Source organism: Doryrhamphus excisus, linkage group LG7 (assembly GCF_037039965.1).
Source record: "Doryrhamphus excisus strain RoL-2023G ecotype Guam linkage group LG7, RoL_Dexc_Guam_v1.1, whole genome shotgun sequence".
Lineage (NCBI taxonomy): Eukaryota > Metazoa > Chordata > Actinopteri > Syngnathiformes > Syngnathidae > Doryrhamphus > Doryrhamphus excisus.
This window is the reverse complement of record NC_136363.1, coordinates 10,178,435-10,198,741: the sequence shown is the minus strand read 5'-3', so window position 1 is coordinate 10,198,741 and position 20,307 is coordinate 10,178,435. Positions and strand designations below refer to the sequence as shown.

The window sequence follows — 20,307 nt, the reverse complement described above, 5'->3', positions numbered from 1 at the left end:
TACTCCGGTTTCCTCCCACATTCCAAAAACATGCTAGGTTAATTGGCGACTCCAAATTGTCCATAGGTATGAATGTGAGTGTGAATGGTTGTTTGTCTATATGTGCCCTGTGATTGGCTGGCAACCAGTCCAGGGTGTACCCCGCCTCTCGTTCCAGCACCCCCCGCAACCTTCGTGAGGATAAGCGGTAGAAAATGAATGAATGAATGACTTCAAATGTAATCAATAACAGCCTGGCTCCAATGAACGTCCTGTGCTTTCAGTAAATAAATAAACACCCCTGCCATAATGACATATGGAACATTTATGGTGTTTGTGGTATTACGGAAAAAAATAAAACATGTTACTCTCGCTTGGTTGAGCGCACCATTTTAACATTTATTTTCTGTACCGCTTGTCCCCAGCTGACTTCGGATGAAACCTGGATTGGTTGCCAACCATTCACACCTATGGACGATTTAGAATGTTGTTTTACCCTGGGCAAATTCCCTACACTTTCCTAAGACCTGGGTGTCAAACTTGCATGTGTTGGTCTGAGCCGTGTGTCTTTCTCTCGGATTCTCAGCTGTTGTCCGAACAATCCAGCAGCATATTGCAAGGATACAATCACTGTTTGGAGCAAAGCTTACTTTGTGCTCATCTTATGGATTCACTGTCGAGACATGTCAAACTTGGCCAAAACTGCCTTGGGCCGTCTGCAAGCGTAGACTCTCAATCAAAGCAAACAGACAAGGCACTCTTTAATAATGCAACATTTTTTCATTTTTAGCCATGACGAGTACACCGCAAGCTGATGATGGTCCATATCTCTGCAGCCATGATGTTAAATATGTTTCTCAGACTCTTACTTCCAGGAAGAGCGGCGTCTAATTTCCTTGCTGCACCTTCATATCCGTTAATCAGACTGTTATTGATGACAATTGTCTGCAACAATGCCCAAGACTGGGATTAAACTAGATTAGCTGTAAAAAGACTGATAGGAAACCACCGCATCAACCACTCTAACTGGAGACAAAGGCAGGAAAAAAGGTGCTTGGGTGCAGGTTGTCCCTGCTGTATGCTGAGAGGATTGTACCGGCAATAAATTGGGTGCAAAAGGGAGGTAAAAAGTCTGTGGAGAGGATGAGGGATGCAGTAGTTAATAACATTATTGTGAACACTAACTTGTAAATTGTCCAGCATTGCTCTGGTTTGGGTATTTCTGGGATATATTCTCAACGGTTAGTTCGATGGCGACCAAGTTTTTCCACCCATCTTGCTCAAATTTGAGACGCACGTGCTTGTCAGTCCCCTGAAGGTGTGTAGCAAATTCTGTGGTGATTCAACTGCCTTATGTTGAAAAAAGTACTGGTTTATACACTGGAAATGACAGAAATAGCATGTACATTACAGTAGGAGTGGATGTTTTGACAAATGGTTACTCTTGCATGCTTGTGTTCAGAGGTAGAAGATTATACAAATAAATACCACGCTACACGGATGAAATTCCCTTTTGAACGTACGAAAAAAATGCTTCAAGTTGATCTTGAAAAAGTCGTAGAGACAATGTTTGTTCCATAAAGCCAGCTCTACGGTTGATTGACAGATTCCAGATAATAGCCCTGTATCACATTCTAACCTGAGAATACGGTACAGTGATATATTTTTGTGTAGGTTCAAATGGCTTTGCTCTAATTTCATACATGACTTAATCACTGTCATTACCACTGTGACGAACGACAACGTTGGCTTCCCGACTTGCTCCAAAAGCAGCAGTGGTCTAATGGCATTACTTTGTCATTTTTGACAGCGTGAAACTACCCCCCCCCCTCCCCCAGCTCAACCCGTTTCACAATTACAGGATCATTCTTTGACGACTAAAACGGAAAGATTCAGTAGAGGGTGGCAATTTATGATATACAGCTATGGAACTCAAGGAGAGAAACGTTTTGCATTTGGTGTATTGCTGGGTTTCGACCATGTGACCATGTGCGGGGGGTGCTGGAGCCTATCCTAGCTGTCTTTGGGCGAGAGGCGGGGTACACCCTGGACTGGTGGCCAGCCAATCACAGGGCACATATAGACAAACAACCATTCACACTCACATTCATACCTTTTTTGGACAATTTGGAGTGGCCAATTAACCTAGCATGTTTTTGGAATGTGGGAGGAAACTCCACAAAGAGATGCCCAAGGGTGGAATTGAACTCTGGTCTCCTAGCTGTGAGGTCTGCGCGCTAACCACTAGACCGCCGTGCCGCCTAAACAAAACCAATGTAATTATATTTACTTGTATATGTTTTTTTTTTTGTTTTTTTTTTACTGCATTTGCCTTTTATTTAACCTACAAATGTGTCTGATAATTTTGCCTGACCCTGTATTTGTATTTAGGTCAATGCGATATAACTTTCAAATTGAAGTACGGATTGTAGTAAAAATGTAATGCAAAGAATAGCGGAAACTTGCAATACAAGACTACTCTAAAGTATAAACAGGTTTTGTTTCTATGGTATTGTCCATTGAGAAGATAAATAAATTCAGGGGTCAGATTTACATAATTTCCTATTGGAAAAATTGCCTTGGTTTTGATATGTAGAATTAATGTTCAAAAGTGAGGTTCCACTGTACTGCATTTAAAGTCAACCGGGATAGGTTCCATCTTTCAGATTTCTATGTATGTTATATTTATTCTGACGTTTGACTTTGGAGACCTTTCCTTCTCCTTGGTGCCGGCCACCGTTTTCCTTCCCCACTTCTTCATTCCGCCGTTTTTTTGTGTGTGCGCGCGTCTGGCACGTCTATAGAGAGGATTGCACTGGATTAGCTTCCCCGCCTTCCCAACTGATCCCATCCATTTTGTGTAATCCAACTCAATTTAATTATGTTTATCGTTCCCCCTCGCTGGCGCGGCAAGCGGCAGCACACCTCCACCGCCAAGATAAGCCCGCCGGCGTCCACGCGGCCGCCTGAGCAGCCTGTTGCTCTCCAAACAGATGCTCCCAGTCACCTACACAACCAGCGCAAAAATTGCTTCCATCCGCCAACATTTGGTGACATGGATAAAAATATCGAAGGTTGAGAGATCATAACCTGACATTTTTAGATTTTTGCGGTGGAAGCAGTGACAGGTCGTACAGACAAATGTTCAGTTCCCAATACAACCATGAACACTTCCTGTGTCCTGCTCTTGCTTCATTGTTTGTCCTGCCTCTAATTTAGACTCCTGGTTTTAAAACCAATCAAGCAGGCTGCCAAATCATTGAAGGTACAATATAACTTTCATTTTTGTGAGAACGCGACTTAAAAAAAATCTATGAAATGTTTCTTCTACACATTCCCAACGGATAGACTCTCTATGTCAGGGGTCTCAAACACACCGGCCCGTGGGCCAAATGTGGCCCGCAGGACACTAGTTTGAGGCCCCCGCCTTGATATGAAAGTTTAATGTTTGATATTGATGCTGTATGGTATCATGTACCCAGAAAAAATTATTACTTTTGATTAATGTTCATGTTAAAGGTTAAATAATTGTTAATAGTTATCCTCCCTATCCGTGTGGAAGTGGTAAGTTTTTGGCTATTTAAGTTTAAAGGAAATAACTTGAAGGCTCCCGTTTAGATCGCTAGCTCTCTAGTTTGCGAGTTAGCATGTGTCTCAAGACCCTGCAGTTGCGCAATATGTTGTAAATAAAAAGAGTATAAATGTGACTATAGTCGTGTTTTGTCATGTCTACAGGGCTCTAATAATGCTTTGTTCTTTTTAATCTGAAAAAAATAATTTGTCTACCCACCAACTATATGTGGTTTCTTAGGTTTTTATTATTTGCAGTTTTATTATTATTATAATATTTATTTATTACTGATTGATTTTCTTTATTCTTGATTTGTTTATTTATTTTTCATCTTATTTTGTGCAGAAAAATAAAAATTAAGATATTTGAGAACAGTGGAATGTTTTATCAGAGCTTTTCTTGTAGAAAATCGGAACCAAAGCACTGAAAAAGTTTGTATATTTGTATATTTATATTGTATTTTTTTTTTTTTGGAAAACCTGATGCGGCCCAGACCCTAGCTCCAGTGGCCCCCAGGCAAATTGAGTTTGAGACCCCTGCTCTATGTTAATGGTCAAACACTTGCAATCGGCTGTAAAATATTCATTACGTCTTACAACCAGACCATAAACAAAAGGTTAGATGAGGGGAAAAAGACTCACTATTTCCCCCGTGTTATGCAATCACCGTAACCGCTGTGTGTTTGCCACTATGCTCTCCTGGCTGCACGTCTCGTTAAAGTTTGACCAAGGCTTTTCCCGAGAAATGGCTTATTATAAATCAAAGTACTGAAGTAGTAAAAAAAAAAAAGGAGGCTATGTATGTGAATTTTGTGGAGACTTCGCTCTAGGCTCAGAAAAAAAAAAAAAATCTTAAACCAGACAGACCTGGTCTTCGGCGGCCAAATCTGGTTCTTGGGACATGGCTCACCCTAAGAGATAGGATGAGGAGCTCAGTCATCCGGGAGGGGCTCAGAGTGGAGCCGCTTCTCCTTCACATCGAGAGGAGTCAGTTGAGGTGGCTCGGGCATCTAGTCCGGACGCCTCCCTGGTGAGGTGTTCCGGGCATGCCCAGCCGGGAAAAGGCCCTGTTGCAGACCTAGGACACGCTGGAGGGATTATGTCTCACAGCTGGCCTGGGAACGCCTTGGTGTCCTCCCGGTGGAGCTGGAGTTGGTGGCCGGGGACCGGGAAGTCTGGGCTTCCCTACTTAGACTGCTGCCCCATGCGACCCGGACCCGGATAAGCGGAGAAAAATGGATGGACCAGACAGAACACCAAAAACTGGACTCCAGCTCTGAGCCGGAGGATCCTGTTGGCTGTCCATCAAGACAATCCGGGACAATCCTCGGCCCAAATGAAGCTTGTTACCGAGTGCCGAGCGCAGTCCTATAACCATCAGACGCCATCTGTGACAGAGGACTATCAAGAGGCCCGTTTGGAATTTGCATGAGAGGTCCAAACGTGGGACATTGAGAGGTGGAAACAGGTTTTATCCTCTGGTGAGAAAAAAAATGACCTTGACGGTTCTGATGGCTTCTGATGTTACTAGCATAACAAGGAGATCATACCTGGAATCGGCTAACAAAGCATGAGTGTAGTGTTGTTGTATGTAAAAAACTGGACACGCTCAATCTGAGACAGGCAGCTCATTAGCATTAAAGCTACAGACACACAAAACGGCCATAAAAACAAATTTCAGGCTTAGAATAAACTATTAAAAATGAACCTTTCTATGAGGCTTCTATACCGCAAATGAAGGTTTCTAGTATGCTCTCCAACGGTCTAGGACTTGGCATGTCTCTATTGATTCCCCCCCCTCCCCCTCCGGCCGAGCGCAACATCTCAGTCACTTTAGCTGACAGTTATGAAATTAGAGCCTCCCCCCACACCATCTCCCTCCTCCCTTGCAGGAGTTGCAGCTATTTATTAGACATCTCATTCATTATTAGTGATAACATCACAAGTATCGCAGCTCAGCTCTATTCTGCCATAAGTAATACGCGTCTGCCAGGGATGAGCGTAATTACAGCGAGCGTGTAGTCAACACAGTAAATGTGTCGATGCGAGAGGCTACAGGAGGTGAATGGATAGAAATCAACTTTATAGATCCGCGGTTCACACCCGCTCCCCACCGGAGGGCTGAGGTTTTAATTGCTGTCTGACCGGGGTTGGTCCTGTGTGAAGATGGGCCACGCTGATATGAGTTAAGGGGTTGGGTGGTAGATGGGGGGGGGGTGGCTTCCTTTCACTGTGGTTGTTGTATTGACAGCTTCTCATCCTGAAGCAGCTGATAAGGACACAGGACCCGAGGAGACAAACATAGCGGACTGGATTGCATATCGGTGCTGGAGTCTTGCAATGGTGGTGAAAATTTCACAGACGCTAAGAATGTTACTGCTGAGCAGGTGGTGTGTGCAGGCCAAAATACGGGATCAATGTTTACAAAAACCCTAGCATAATGCTCAAATGCTAGCCACAGATCATTTACATCAGTGTGGGTTGCCTGAGAAAAAAAAAAAAACAGTACAAAACTAATGCAAAGACCCTTTGGTTCTCAAGGTGGTTTGGACCTTTCAGGTTGGGAGCTGAGGTCTTGCCCCAGGTTGATGGATTCTCCCAATTTACCAGTCGATCTATGTTGCCACCCTCACCTCTGGTCATAGCTTTAGGTTGTGGTTAAAAGAACAAAACGTGGGGTGGCCGGACTCACGCTTACGTCATACGGGAGGAGCTCAGAGTAGAGTCTCTGCTCCTTGAGGAGCTAGGACGCCTCCCCACAGCCGGGAGGGCAGACCTCGAACACACGCCTGGGAATGCCTCAATGTCCCCTCGGTGGTACACTGAGCCTGTTGCCCCTGCAACCCGGACCCAGATAACCGGAGAAAAATGGATGGAATCTGGCATACCTGGCGTTCTTGTGCAGTTGGCTTGGCATCCCGACACCAGACGCGTGCCATGATTCTGGGAGGATATTTCAGGAGGGGTCCATTGCTCAGGAAATGGTAGGGTGAGGGACACAGCTGCAGATATCTGCGGGAAAAGAGCGCAACATAAATAAAGAGACACAGCATCTCACACAGAACTTTGGTATCACTGGGATTCAATATTGCCTGAAGTGAGCATGATAGTGGCCCCTTAAGGATCCAAGGATCCTCTTAACATGTATAGCAGGGGTCTCAAACACGTGGCCCGTGGGCCAAATGTGGCCCGCAGGACACTAGTTTGAGGCCCCCGCCTTGATATGAAAGTTTAATGTTAGTGCGGCCCGCGCAAGTTTGATATGGATGCTGTATGGTATCATGTACCCAGAAAAAATGATTACGTTTGATTAATGTTCATGTTAAAGGTTAAATAAATGTTAATAGTTATCCTCCCTATCCGTGTGGAAGTGGTAAGTTTTTGGCTATTTAAGTTTAAAGGAAATAACTTGAAGGCTACCGTTTAGGTCGCTAGCTCTCTCGTTTGCGAGTTAGCATGTGTCTCAAGACCCTGCAGTTGCGCAATATGTTGTAAATAAAAAGAGTATAAATGTGACTATAGTCGTGTTTTGTCATGTCTACAGGGCTCTAATAATGCTTTGTTCATTTTAATCTGAAAAAAATAATTTGTCGACCCACCAACTATATGTGGTTTCTTAAGTTTTTATTATTTGCCGTTTTATTATTATTATTATTATTATTATTATTATTATTATTATTATTATTATTATTATTATTATTATTATTATTATTATTATTATTATTATTATTATTATTAATAATAATAATAATATTAATATATTACTGATTTTCTTTATTCTTGATTTGTTTATTTATTTTTCATCTTATTTTGTGCATAAAAATAAAAAGTAAGATATTTGAGAACAGTGGAATGTTTTATCAAAGCTTTTATTGTAGAAAATCGGAACCAAAGCACTGAAAAAGTTTGTCTATTTTTCTGTTTTTAATAAATGCGGGGTTTTTTTTTGGGGGGGGGGGAACCTGATGCGGCCCAGCCTTGCCCAGACCCTAGCTCCAGTGGCCCCCAGGTAAATTGAGTTTGAGACCCCTGATGTATAGGATATACCATAGGTTCACCGTGGATAGGGGGTGGGTCTGCTATCTGACCAATGACATGACCTTTTCCCGCCCAGTTTAAACACACCGGGCACTTGGGCACTGACACCATATGTGTCATTGATCTCACTGTCAGAAGTACAGTATATCCCCCGCACCCCCCTCTTGGGTTCCTGCTGTGGCCCGGTGAGTGGTAATTGTCACCCTGGTGGCGAGGCGGGGGTTGGGTGATGGGGAGCGCCACATTTCAGGGGTCCACGTTCCATTCATCACACGGCACTAAACTGATTCCTTGCGTGGTAATCCAATATTCATTTTGGGCATTATTGCTTTTATTGGCTATCCGTCTTTGTTGCTAGTTTGTTTATACCAGGGGTCTCAAACTCAATTTACTTGGGGGCCACTCAAACTAGGGTCTGGGTGAGACTGGGCCACATCAGGTTTAAAAAAAAAAAAAAACCCAAAAAACGCATTTATTAAAAACAGAAAAATATACAAACTTTTTCAGTGCTTTGGTTCCAATTTTCTACAATAAAAGCTCTGAGAAAACATTCCACTGTTCTCAAATATCTACCTACTTTTTTATTTACAACATATTGCGCAACTGCAGGGTCTTGAGACACATGCTAACTCGCAAACGAGAGAGCTAGCGACCTAAACGGTAGCCTTCAAGTTATTTCCTTTAAACTTAAATAGCCAAAAACTTACCACTTCCACACGGATAGGGAGGATAACTATTAACAGTTATTTAACCTTTAACATGAACATTAATCAAACTTAATAATTTTTTCTGGGTACATGATACCATACAGCATCCATATCAAACATTAAACGTTCATATCAAGGCAGGGGCCTCGAACTAGTGTCCTGCGGGCCGCGTGTTTGAGACCCCTGGTTTATACATTGGCAGTTCCATCCAAAGATGGCATCTGGTCAAGTACGGGGAACTTTGTTATTTGGAGAAGGATTACATTCTTTTAGTATTATTATATATAGTCATTTTTTTAGCCCTGTCATATACAGAGGATCTTTCACAAGCTTTAACATATTCATTCATTCATTTTCTACCGCTTTTCCTCACGAGGGCCGCGGGGGTGCTGGAGCCTATCCCAGCTGTCTTTGGGCGAGAGGCGGGGTACACCCTGGACTGGTGGCCAGCCAATCACAGGGCACATATAGACAAACAACCATTCACACTCACATTCATACCTATGGACAATTTGGAGTCGCCAATTAACCTAGCATGTTTTTGGAATGTGGGAGGAAACCGGAGTACCCGGAGAAAACCCACGCAAGCACGGGGAGAACATGCAAACTCCACACAGAGATGGCCGAGGGTGGAATCGTCCTAGCTGTGAGGTCTGCGCGCTAACCACTAGACCACCGCCCGCTTTAACATATTTTTCTACATTTTTTAATTCATGACTTGGAATAGTCGTATATCGAGGTTAATTGGTTCCAGACTCGACTGTGATAAGTGAATTCCCCTTAAGTAGGTTTCCTCTAAATGGAATATTTTCATAGAGCATAGAAAACCTGTTTACGGTGATTGTTAGCATCATTAGAGCTCTCCAGACACGGAATAACAGCCTTATAGTCACCTTTACACGTGCATTAGCCAACATAATTACATTTAATAATAATAACATTTAAGATTTAAATTTAACATTCAAGAAACATAACATTTAAGAAGACATATCACTCAAAAATGAGACATATAGACTCACACATTAGCATTGGGAGAGTATTCTGGACAGCGTACTTTATGACTATTATGTCTTGAATGTGCTGTATCTTAATAATAATAATAATAATACATTTTATTTGTATAGCGCTTTTAAAAATACTCAAAGACACTTTACAGAAGAATGGAGTTGAATAAAGCAAGTAAACAGAGTAGAAGACACGCCAAAATACAACATTCATTGGTTAATACACAGTTAAAACATGAGTAAAAGCGGGGCGGGGCACAGCAGTCAGATATAAAAAGTTAGACATTAAAAACAGATTTAAAGAGGTAGGTCTTCTGAATGACTCGATTGTATTTTTGTTTATCCATTTTTATGCTTGAAAATGCTTCATATAAGAGACTATGTATAATTTGGACAAAATCAAACACAAATTTAATCTTTTTTTTAATATAATGTTTTTAATATTAGCTCATCCATTAACTGTAATCATGTTTTTTACAAATGTCGATTCTGAATATAAGACAGCAAGTCTTTTTTAGACTTACTACATTCCCTTCCACATGGTACTTAAGGACTATTTCCTTGCAGGCTCACCCCAAGCCCGACCCACAAGTCCACCTGATTTAGCATTACCTTAAGCCATGCTGCTAATAAGAGCATTAAATACCTTAAAAAACACCCTTTAAGGCGTATTAGAAACAGATAAAAGCGTGTGACTAATGTAATCACCATTAATTATGGAAAAATCATGCAAATAAATTCTTTAAGTAAGCTTGGGCTCTATTACTTCATCGTGCTTCTTCACGTGACAAACTTAGCAAATTGGATACATAAATCTCATTTGCAAACAAACACGCTAAAGCATATTTTATTCACTAGCTGTCTACCTACAAATAACCCCCTCCGGCAAGACGGGTGGCGTCTGCCTCATTATCATATTTATTTAAAGTATCATGTGACCCATTTCATTCCGACATTGGGATCCTTTCGTCATGATTGAGCGCCCCCGTATTTAAGGGCGGTCTCCGGAGATGCTGCTGTGCATAATGGAGCGTTACTATTAAGCATAGTGTTGGCTCTGTCCTTGTCACTGGCAATGAAGGAAAACACCCCCCAACTTAGTCGTGGGATGGTGCAATCCCATTGATTATTGATTGGAAATAGGCAATGTTGTATGGTACATATGTTTTAAATTGACTGTTGGACCATGTCTGACGAGCACAGCAATAATACACAGAAAAAATTCCAACACATAAAATGGCCTTCAATGTAAGACACATTTAGGACACATTTTCAGACAAAATAAAAGACAAAATTATTATTTTTTTGAACTTGTATACGTTGATTTTAATATTAGTGAAATGCCACAATGACCCAAATATAAGACAACTCCTTTTTTAGGTTTTTGGACAAAATCCAAGTGATTAAAATTATGTTTTTCTTTTTAAAATGTTTTCAATATTGGTAAAATACTGTATTGAACCTGAATATAAGACAACCCCTCTATTACAACCTCATTTTGGATAAACAAGACAATATTTTTCTTTTTTATATATTTTTTTTAATATTAGTAAAATACTGTAGTGACCCGCATATAATATGATGCCGATTATAAGACGACGCCTTTTGTGGACAAATTTATTATTTTTTTGAACTTGTATACGTTGATTTTAATATCAGTCAAATGCCATATTGATATAAGAAAACTCCTTTTTTAGGTTTTTGGACAAAATCCAAGAGATTAAAATTATGTTTTTCTTTTTAAAATGTTTTCAATATTGATAAAATACCCTATTGAATCTGAATATAAGACAATCCTTCTTTTACAACCTCATTTTGGAAAAACAAGACAATATATTTTTTAATATAATTTTTTTAATATTAGTAAAATACTGGAGTGACCTGCATATAAGATGATGCCGATTATAAGACAACGCCTTTTTTGGACAAAATCAAAGACAAATTGGATCTTTTTGATATGATGTTTTCATGCGGTTATCAGGTGAACCACACACTGGACAGGATGTAGGCGATTGTGAATGACATGAAACTGCATGAAGCTACGTGAACCACTACGGCCCCTAAGTTTGTCTTATATGTGTGCACTGATAGAACGCGATCCTCAAGTACGGGCAGGGGCTCGATTCAGTCGATGAGGCTGGTAATGGAAGATTAATAGCAAGCTTAGTCCGTCAGGTTCTTGTTGGAGTTATCGAATGGTTTCTCTGGATATCCTTCTTCTCGTATTGATCTGCTACTTGGAAATATGTATGGTTCCTCGAATTCTGTTTGTATGGATGCAAAAACGTTGTTGTTGTCGCTGCTGGCATCGGTCATTGACTTTACTAGCCCCAACTTGATCCGTCTATCGGTCCCAGAGACTCAGGTCATTTTTTTTTGTTACACTATCCCTCTTACTGACCATGACCTTCTCAAGGATACAAGAAATGTTCATCGATAAGACCGGCATCTCTGCACCGTAAACACATTACAGACTGTCCTGAAGGTTTTGGGTAACAAAAATGCTACATTATCTCTTCAGAATGTAACATAATGAGTTAACCCGTTAGTCTGTGACTTTCCAGCTTTAATAGGAGGTCTAGCCTCTCTCTATCCTACAGCATTCCCGTTAAGCTCTGACGCGCAGGGTTTCATTACCTCTGCCTGAGTCAGACGGCTGCGAGCTGTGGACCGACGCTTCAGCCGAGACATAATTAATGAGCTGCTTTTCTCTCCTCTGAGCAACATTTCTGTTTCGGTGTCTGCTCGGAGGTTGCCGTAGCAACCGCGATAACAAGCCGTGACATATTTGAACTATAGGAGAAAATGGCAATGTGCTGGTACTGGATTGTCTGAATTAAATTAAAACATACTCTCCCAAGTATGGGATAACTTTGAGTAGTAGTATAACTTGTAGGGACTATACACATAGATTCAGGTAATAGTTCTGTAAAGGGTCTAAATGACCCTGATATAAGACAGTCCTGAATGTAAGACGACTCTGACACATTGAATACAAGACAAAATGTCATTTTTAGTTTTTTTACGAGGAAAAATACTGTACAGTATTACCCATTCAATTATCCATACACTTTCTTTAGATTGAACATAGTAGTAAAATGATTGATTATAAGACGGCCTAGCTTTTCAAAATTCCTTCTTGGACAAATCATTGATTAAATCTTCTTTTCATAGAAATTATTTCAAAATTAAAATACCCCATTGACCAAATATAAGACAACTCCTCTAATTAATTGAAATGATTGATTAATTACCATAATATAATAAAGAATATAAGACGACCACTCCCTTTCAAAGCTTATTTTTGGGGGATAAAATCAATCCCTCCAAAAAACCAAAATGAATTTCCTGTATGTTTTCCATATCAGTGAAATTCTTTATTTGCCCGAATGTAAGACAACCTTGCATTTTTTTTTTATATAAATCAGAATTGCATGAAACTACATGTCCCAACGGTCCCTATCAAGTTGAAGTTATACAGCCTCCTAAAATAGACATAATGTGATTTCGGAGAGCAGGTGAGACTCGATCCAGTCGATGCGCTTGCAGTCCAACAGCTGTGTTATTGAGTGAGTTACGCCCTGATCTTTGTCTAACGGCAGCTTGCAGAGAGGTCATAAACCAGCTGGTATTCTCTCTCTCTCTCACATATCGACGAAAAATGGGAGGATTGTCAATTTGAACGTCCGAGTGTCAGCGCGAAGAATCATTTTGTCTGTCACGATTGAACGCCAATGTAGGCCTTAGATTAAATATTGTGTGCTTAATTAAATGATTGTTAAAATCTTCCCAGATTGCTTTGAGGGCCCAGCTACTGTACAAAGCAAACATTAGTTTGGCAGCGCAAAAAGACAAAAGTATGTTGACAGGCTTTGTTGTCTCTGATGCAGGCCAGTTTTGAATTCACCTGGGCTTCATCACAGGCAACAAAACGCGTCGGCGTTGGGATTTATTGTTTTATCAGACAAAAATACAAGAATATATCACTCCGTCGGGACTCTTTCCCAAAGTTTTACATTTAACAACGAGGACAGAAACTAATCAAAGTGCATTCAGGCATGCGTCCAATTTTGAAGTTGTTGTTCAAGCTTCTCTTACATTGCAGTATCTATGTACTATCATAGATACTGTGGATCAGGGTTCTCAAACTCAATTTACTTGGGGGCCACTGGAGCCAGGGTCTGGGTGAGACTGGGCAGCATCAGGTTTTTTCCAACCCCCCCCCCCCCCAAAAAAAAACGGATTAAAAACAAAAAATAATTTTAAAAACTTCGCTTTGGTTCCAATTTTCGACAAGAAAAGCTCTGATAAAACATTCCACTGTTCTCAAATATCTTACTTTTTATTTTTCTACACAAAATAAGATGAAAAATAAATAAACAAATCAAGAATAAAGAAAATCAATCAATCAGTAATAAATAAATATAATAATAATAATAAAATGGCAAATAAAAACTTAAGAAACCACATATAGTTGGTGGGTAGACAAATTATTTTTTTCAGATTAAAATGAACAAAGCATTATTAGAGCCCTGTAGACATGACAAAACACGACTATAGTCACATTTATACTTTTTTTATTTACAACATATTGCGCAACTGCAGGGTCTTGAGACACATGCTAACTCGCAAACTAGAGAGCTAGCGACCTAAACGGTAGCCTTCAAGTTATTTCCTTTAAACTTAAATAGCCAAAAACTTACCACTTCCACACGGATAGTGAGGATAACTAACAGTTATTTAACCTTTAACATGAACATTAATCAAACGTAATAATTTTGTCACATTTGGCCTGCGGTCCGCGTGTTTGAGACCCCTGCTGTAGATATAGTCATATCAAACAATTGGACATCCCGTTTATGAAAAATAACCCTCTTACTCCTTAAACCACTGCACATAGAGTGAAAATGTGTCAATATATGCACCCCTACTGTGTTGCCTGTGCTATTATTTTTCAGATACACACACAACATGGTCGCACTGTAATTTAACCCCATTATGTTACAATACAATACAATACAATACACTCGCTGCAACTTTAAGGTGTTTCAGCAGATTGGCATGTAATTTGGTACACACCTCTGGGGGACTGACAAGCACTTGTGTGTAGAATTTGAGCAAGATTGGTTGAAAAACGGGGCGGCACGGCGGTCGAGTGGTTAGCGCGCAGACCTCACAGCTGGGTTTAATTGACCAGGGTTCAATTCCACCCTCTGCCATCTCTGCGTGGAGTTTGCATGTTCTCCCCGTGCATGCGTGGGTACTCCGGTTTCCTCCCACATTCCAAAAACATGCTAGGTTAATTGGCCACTCCAAATTGTCCATAGGTATGAATGTGAGTGTGAATGGTTGTTTGTCTATATGTGCCCTGTGATTGGCTGTATGAATGAATGAATGGTTGAAAAACATGGCTGCCATCAAGCAAAATGTCACTAACCATTTTTCATTCATTCATTCATTTTCTACTGCTTATCCTCACGAAGGTCGCGGGGGTGCTGGAGCCTATCCCAGCTGTCTTCGGGCAAGAGGCGGGGTACACCCTGGACTGGTGGCCAGCCAATCACAGGGCACATATAGACAAACAACCATTCACACTCACATTCATACCTATGGACAATGTGGTGTGGCTCTAATTTTATTATTAAAGTAAAAAAATATGATACATATATAATGACTTTTCAAGGCTGCACGGTGCTCAAGTGGTTAGCGTGCAAACCTCACAGCTCGGAGACTGGGGTTCAATTCCACCCTCGGCCATCTCTGTGTGGAGTTTGCATGTTCTCCCCGTGCATGCGTGGGTTTTCTCCAGGTACTCCAAACACATGCTAGGTTAATTGGTGACTCCAAATTGTTTTTGGAATGTGGGAGGAAACCGGAGTACCCGGAGAAAACCCACGCATGCACAAGGAGAACATGCAAACTCCATACAGAGAGGGGTCTGCACGCTAACCACTCGACCGCCGTGCGGCCACTAACCATTTTTATATTTGTATTACATGTTTTGCTAGCATGTCATTTAGGATATGGGGTGCTCTCATTATTTAACACAGAAGAAACAAAATATTTTCTATTTATATTTTTAATATTAAGCCTATAGCCTGTATTGCATATTTATTTATTTATTTATTATTCATTATATCATTATTTTATCCACTGTCTATCTACTCATTTTTTTTCGGTAAGAAATGGTCAAACTATCAGCTTCAAAAGGGGTACGATTAAATAATAAAGCACTCTCATTACCAAGTGTCACATCTCCCCATTCCAATTATCCGGGTGTTGAATGTTGTACAAACAGCACCAATAACAACACATAAAGCGAGTCTGACCTTTAGCTGCTGAGATGTCATTATTACCTGCAGTTAGTTGGCATGTGTATAGTAGCTTTAAAAGCACATTTCACACCTAGACGTTTCATTGCATTCATCTACCGCCAAGCTATCTTATTATTATTGATTCATTTTTCTACCTGCTATTGCTACCCAGCTGTTTTCCTGCAGTCTTCGCTCAGGACAGTTGGAAAAGTGAAAACTCCTGACCTGAGCCCTGGGACAAGTTGACATCGTACATTTGTCAGTTTGGAGCCACCATGCTAATGATGTGCAGTGGGTGGTGATGCTCGGAGGCGTTGCGCATGCCTCGGCTGCGGTGAAGGAGAGCGCGCGAGAAAGAGAGAGAGAGAGAGAGAGAGAGAGGATTCTCACTTCTCAGATGACACCCGAGCCACGTCTTTCGGTGTGAACTGTCAGTCTGAAGTGTCTGCACACCACTCTCCGTCTCATTTTCACAGCCATATTTGCTCATATGCACGTCTCGGGTCGCTGCTCTGACATTGACAGCGTTGTCAAAGATTATTGTCACGCAATGTACTTCCTAGCTCGAGTGTCGGCCTACATCTCTGAAGGACAGCGAAGGCAACGCGGCTTCCTCATTGAGGGGTTAAGATGAAATTGGAAAACAATCCCTGTTATTTGGGCCTTTCCTCCACCATCTTGCTTCCAAACAACATGGCAGGGACGGGGGGACAACAGGCAGCAGGATATGGTTCAAATGTTGATGTGACACTTCAATTTCCTCTCCGTCAATCAGGGCGGCTGGCAGATTTCGTCTTATTGCCGGGGCTCGACTGACAGCTTGAGATGGATCCGGGTCTCGGTTAGCATTACGTGCATGCAAATATGACACTGACATACATACAAGCCACAAATGCGCCAAATCAACACGTTTAGATAAGAATTTAAGTGAGTGGAGTGGATTATGTGAATTTCATTGAAGGGCTGCAGTCAGGAGCGGTGGGGTGGTTTCTCCTGTGTGCCCTCTATGCTTTTTCACTTACATTTGCCGCAATGAAGAATTGATGGCAAAATAGAGTGCATTACTTGGCTGTTACCAGCAGAGGCGCTGTCGGTTCACTAAAAGTTTTTTTTCCATATTGACGAGTTGGCCACACAGTCAGGAGATAGAGAAGTCCTGGGTTCAAATCTCCGCTAGGGCATCTCTGTGCCCATAGCATAGGACAGTATTTTGCAACCTTTTGTGAGCCACGGCACGTTTTTTACATTGGAAAAATCTTGTGGCACACCTCTAACCAAAAATGTTACAAAATGTCACCACAACCTCACACGTGCATCAATAAGTCTATCGGAGGAACAAGGAAGGTGTTGCCACACGGACCAATATTACATTGCTCTGCCAGTCTTTACACCACAGACACTCCACAGTAGCCATGTTTTTACATGACCAGTTTTTCTCTTTCCGAATGACCTTTCGGGAAACAATGGTATCCATAGAAAGGAATATTCCAATCTCTTGTCTACATGCGCCGTGAAAATCAACCAGAATAGTCAATAGGGCATGCCCAGTAAAACGTAAACATCAACATCACGTGATACCGACTTTCCCAAGTTATTCTTTCACTTGTTGGAATAATTCCATATTGCCAGTTTTTCGTTTGTCCAGTCTTGAAATTTAGCTTGGGTCAAAAACGAACTTTGCTTAGTCCAGTGCCGATTGCTGGCCTCCATTTTTAAAAGTGAAGAACATCTGGATCTGCGTGTTACGTCATATCTGAGCATGCGCTGAAAGAACGCACCCAGGATAAATTTAAACAGGAAAAGATCAAATTCAATCTTGCTAATATTTTATAATTAAACTCAGGATATGTTTTATATAGATATATATTTTCTCTTTTAATAAAACTGGACTTGTGAATGGCGTATAGAAGGGTTTAGATTCTGTTCCACAGATGGCGGTAATGCATATGAAAGCTGCTTGCCAACCGCCAATAAACAACAGAAGAAGAAAAACACCATGAAAAAGAAGGCACCCTGACAACTTTCCGTTTGAGCGGGTACAAGATACCTCAATCGGATTGGTTAAAGGAATATTCCATCCCTGTTCAATTCTTTCCGTTTGAGCAAATAAACCAAATGCAATTGGAATATTTGGGTCCATGTATACTATTGACATAATGGCTATTCACATAATATTTGCAAATGATGATTAATAAATGTTAATTAAAAAAAGTGATATTGGATAATTCCTCACGGCACACCTGACGGTTTCTCAAGGTACATGCGGCACAGTGGTTGAAAATCACTGGCATAGGATATCATATTTCTTATCTTCTGCAAAGTTGCCTTTAAAGCTCGCATGGAAAATGCAAGATGTTTCCGCCCTGGAAAGAATCCCAGGTTGCTCTGAGAATTGATCTTGTTTACAGTAAATCCCGCACAATCACGGCATGAAGGTGATGGCCTCAGGGGCTTCCGTTTGCCCTCTGTGTCCTCATGGAGAGATATTGTCATCAAACTTGAGGCAACCTGGAGAGACAGCCAGCGGCACTGCTGAGTCGACGGCCCCCGCTGCGGCCGCAGTAGTCTATTAGCTTTTAGCCGCCACCTTTCGCCACACGGATCCCTGCAGAGCTAAAATGAAGCCGGGCATATTTTCATCTTCCTGACAGCCTGGTGGCAGCCGCAGCTGTGGGTGATGAAAGTCCGTGTCAGCCTGCACATTCTGCTGGCTTTCTGCATGCCACACCGCAGATATGCAGATGACTGAATCGATGCGCAACTTCTGCTAATTTCTTTATCTTTCAGGAGCTGGCAGGTGGTAACTTTGAGGGGAAAATATATTACTTTAATAAACAACAAAGCTACCAGTTGGACAATTTGGAAGATATGGAGCATTAGAACAGGTGGCTGCTAATAAAATGACAGAGATGGCCCAAATCTTTTTGTTCGGCTGCATTTCTCCAGAACAGGAAGAAACTCGGGAAAAAAATCAGCAGTAATTTTTTTCACATTTAAAGTCAAAATATTGAGAAAAAAGCAATTTTGGCTGTTATTTCAGAAATTGGGAAGCACCTTATACTGTACAAAGGCAGGTCATTTTTAACTTGAATAATAATTTAGAGTGCGCAGACCTCACAGCTAGGAGACCCGAGTTCAATTCCACCCTCAGCCATCTCTGTGTGGAGTTTGCATGTTCTCCCCGTGCATGCGTGGGTTTTCTCCGGGTACTCCGGTTTCCTCCCACATTCCAAAAACATGCTAGGTTAATTGGCCACTCCAAATTGTCCATAGGTATGAATGTGAGTGTGAATGGTTGTTTGTCTATATGTGCCCTGTGATTGGCTGGCCACCAGTCCGGGGTGTACCCCGCCTCGCACCTGAAGACAGCTGGGATAGGCTCCAGCACCCCCGACCCTCGTGAGGAAAAGTGGTAGCAAATGAACGAATGAATAATTTAGAGTCCATGAGAAAGTGGAAAGGAAAATATAACGTTCTTTGACCGTAGACCGTAGTAATAGTGTTGAGAAGCAAAGTACACCAAGTGCACCACTCAGTTTCAGCCTACATTTCAAAGCGCATGCAGAGGTACATGTAATAAGCCGCTAGATGTCGACCAATCATATCTCAAATGCAGCTACTGCCTTCTCGTGAAGTTAATTAAAAAAAATCGACATCGGGAAGTTGCCTCTAACCACAAGTATCAATGCCAATGTTTTTCGATCTGGTGCTAATAAGAAACACCAACGGGTATTTGCTACCCGGAGACCCGGTTCATCACACATGCAAAATAACAAATGACAGTTCACACCCACGTTTGTTTACAAACATGATATATCCCATGCCTTGCTCATTTTTTATTTTCTCCATAGTGTTTGGACTCCTTAGCGTGGCGACCAAGGCGCAGGTGCTGCGAGCCAAATAGTCATCCCCTCTGGTGCGTGGTCGATAATGAAAAGGGGGAGAGGAAGAGAGCGACATGAATAACTCGGCGAACTCCCTTTTTTCATTTCCTTAATCTCTGCCCGCAGGCTGGTCCAGTAACACCGAGCCATTATTTTCCAGCGCTTTTACTCGGCTACTTGATCGCTCATGTGGTCTCCTCAGGGACGGGGGATAAAGGGGAGAAAAATCCACAGCACAAATAAAGAACGCTGTGTAATTTGATCACCTTAATAAAGATGGTGAACAAATCTCCCTGTTGAGCTCCGTGTAGGACGGTTAATTGCAACTGGGAGCGCTCGAGACAGTGATGACCGCTGGCTATCGGACCATTAAGGTCTTTTTGGACTTTTTGGACCAAACACAATAAGGTCCTGGTTTTAAGCTGCTTCCAATGACATCAAATCTGTTACAATCTCCAAGCCAATACTATATGTAAGTAAGCTTACTATATGAACCAGCACCTGCAATTGATTTAAACAGAGACTTTTTGGCCACCTGCAAAATTGCTCATCGCACACTAAGCTTAGGGGCGGAGGTGTTATTTTCCAAAATGACAGCCGAATTAATCAACCATTAGTGCCACCAGTCGGGTCGCCCCAACACCAAAACAGCCAATTTTGCCTTTTTAAATGTAATTTCCAGAAAGCTCTCCTGCAGAACGAGGTGTAATAGTAAAGTGTAAGTGACAATTAAGGGTACCGGTAGCGCTAATAGAACATTACAGGCAATAAAGGAAGGAACACAGTGGCTACAGGTGGAGGCTATTAGCCT

General features: G+C 41.5%; 1 protein-coding gene across 2 annotated transcripts in view; it reads left to right on the top strand.

Annotated features, from left to right (window-relative positions):
- khdrbs3 (KH domain containing, RNA binding, signal transduction associated 3) overlaps positions 1-20,307 on the top strand; it is a 90,688-nt gene that overhangs the window by 4,218 nt on the left and 66,163 nt on the right. The window lies entirely within an intron of this gene.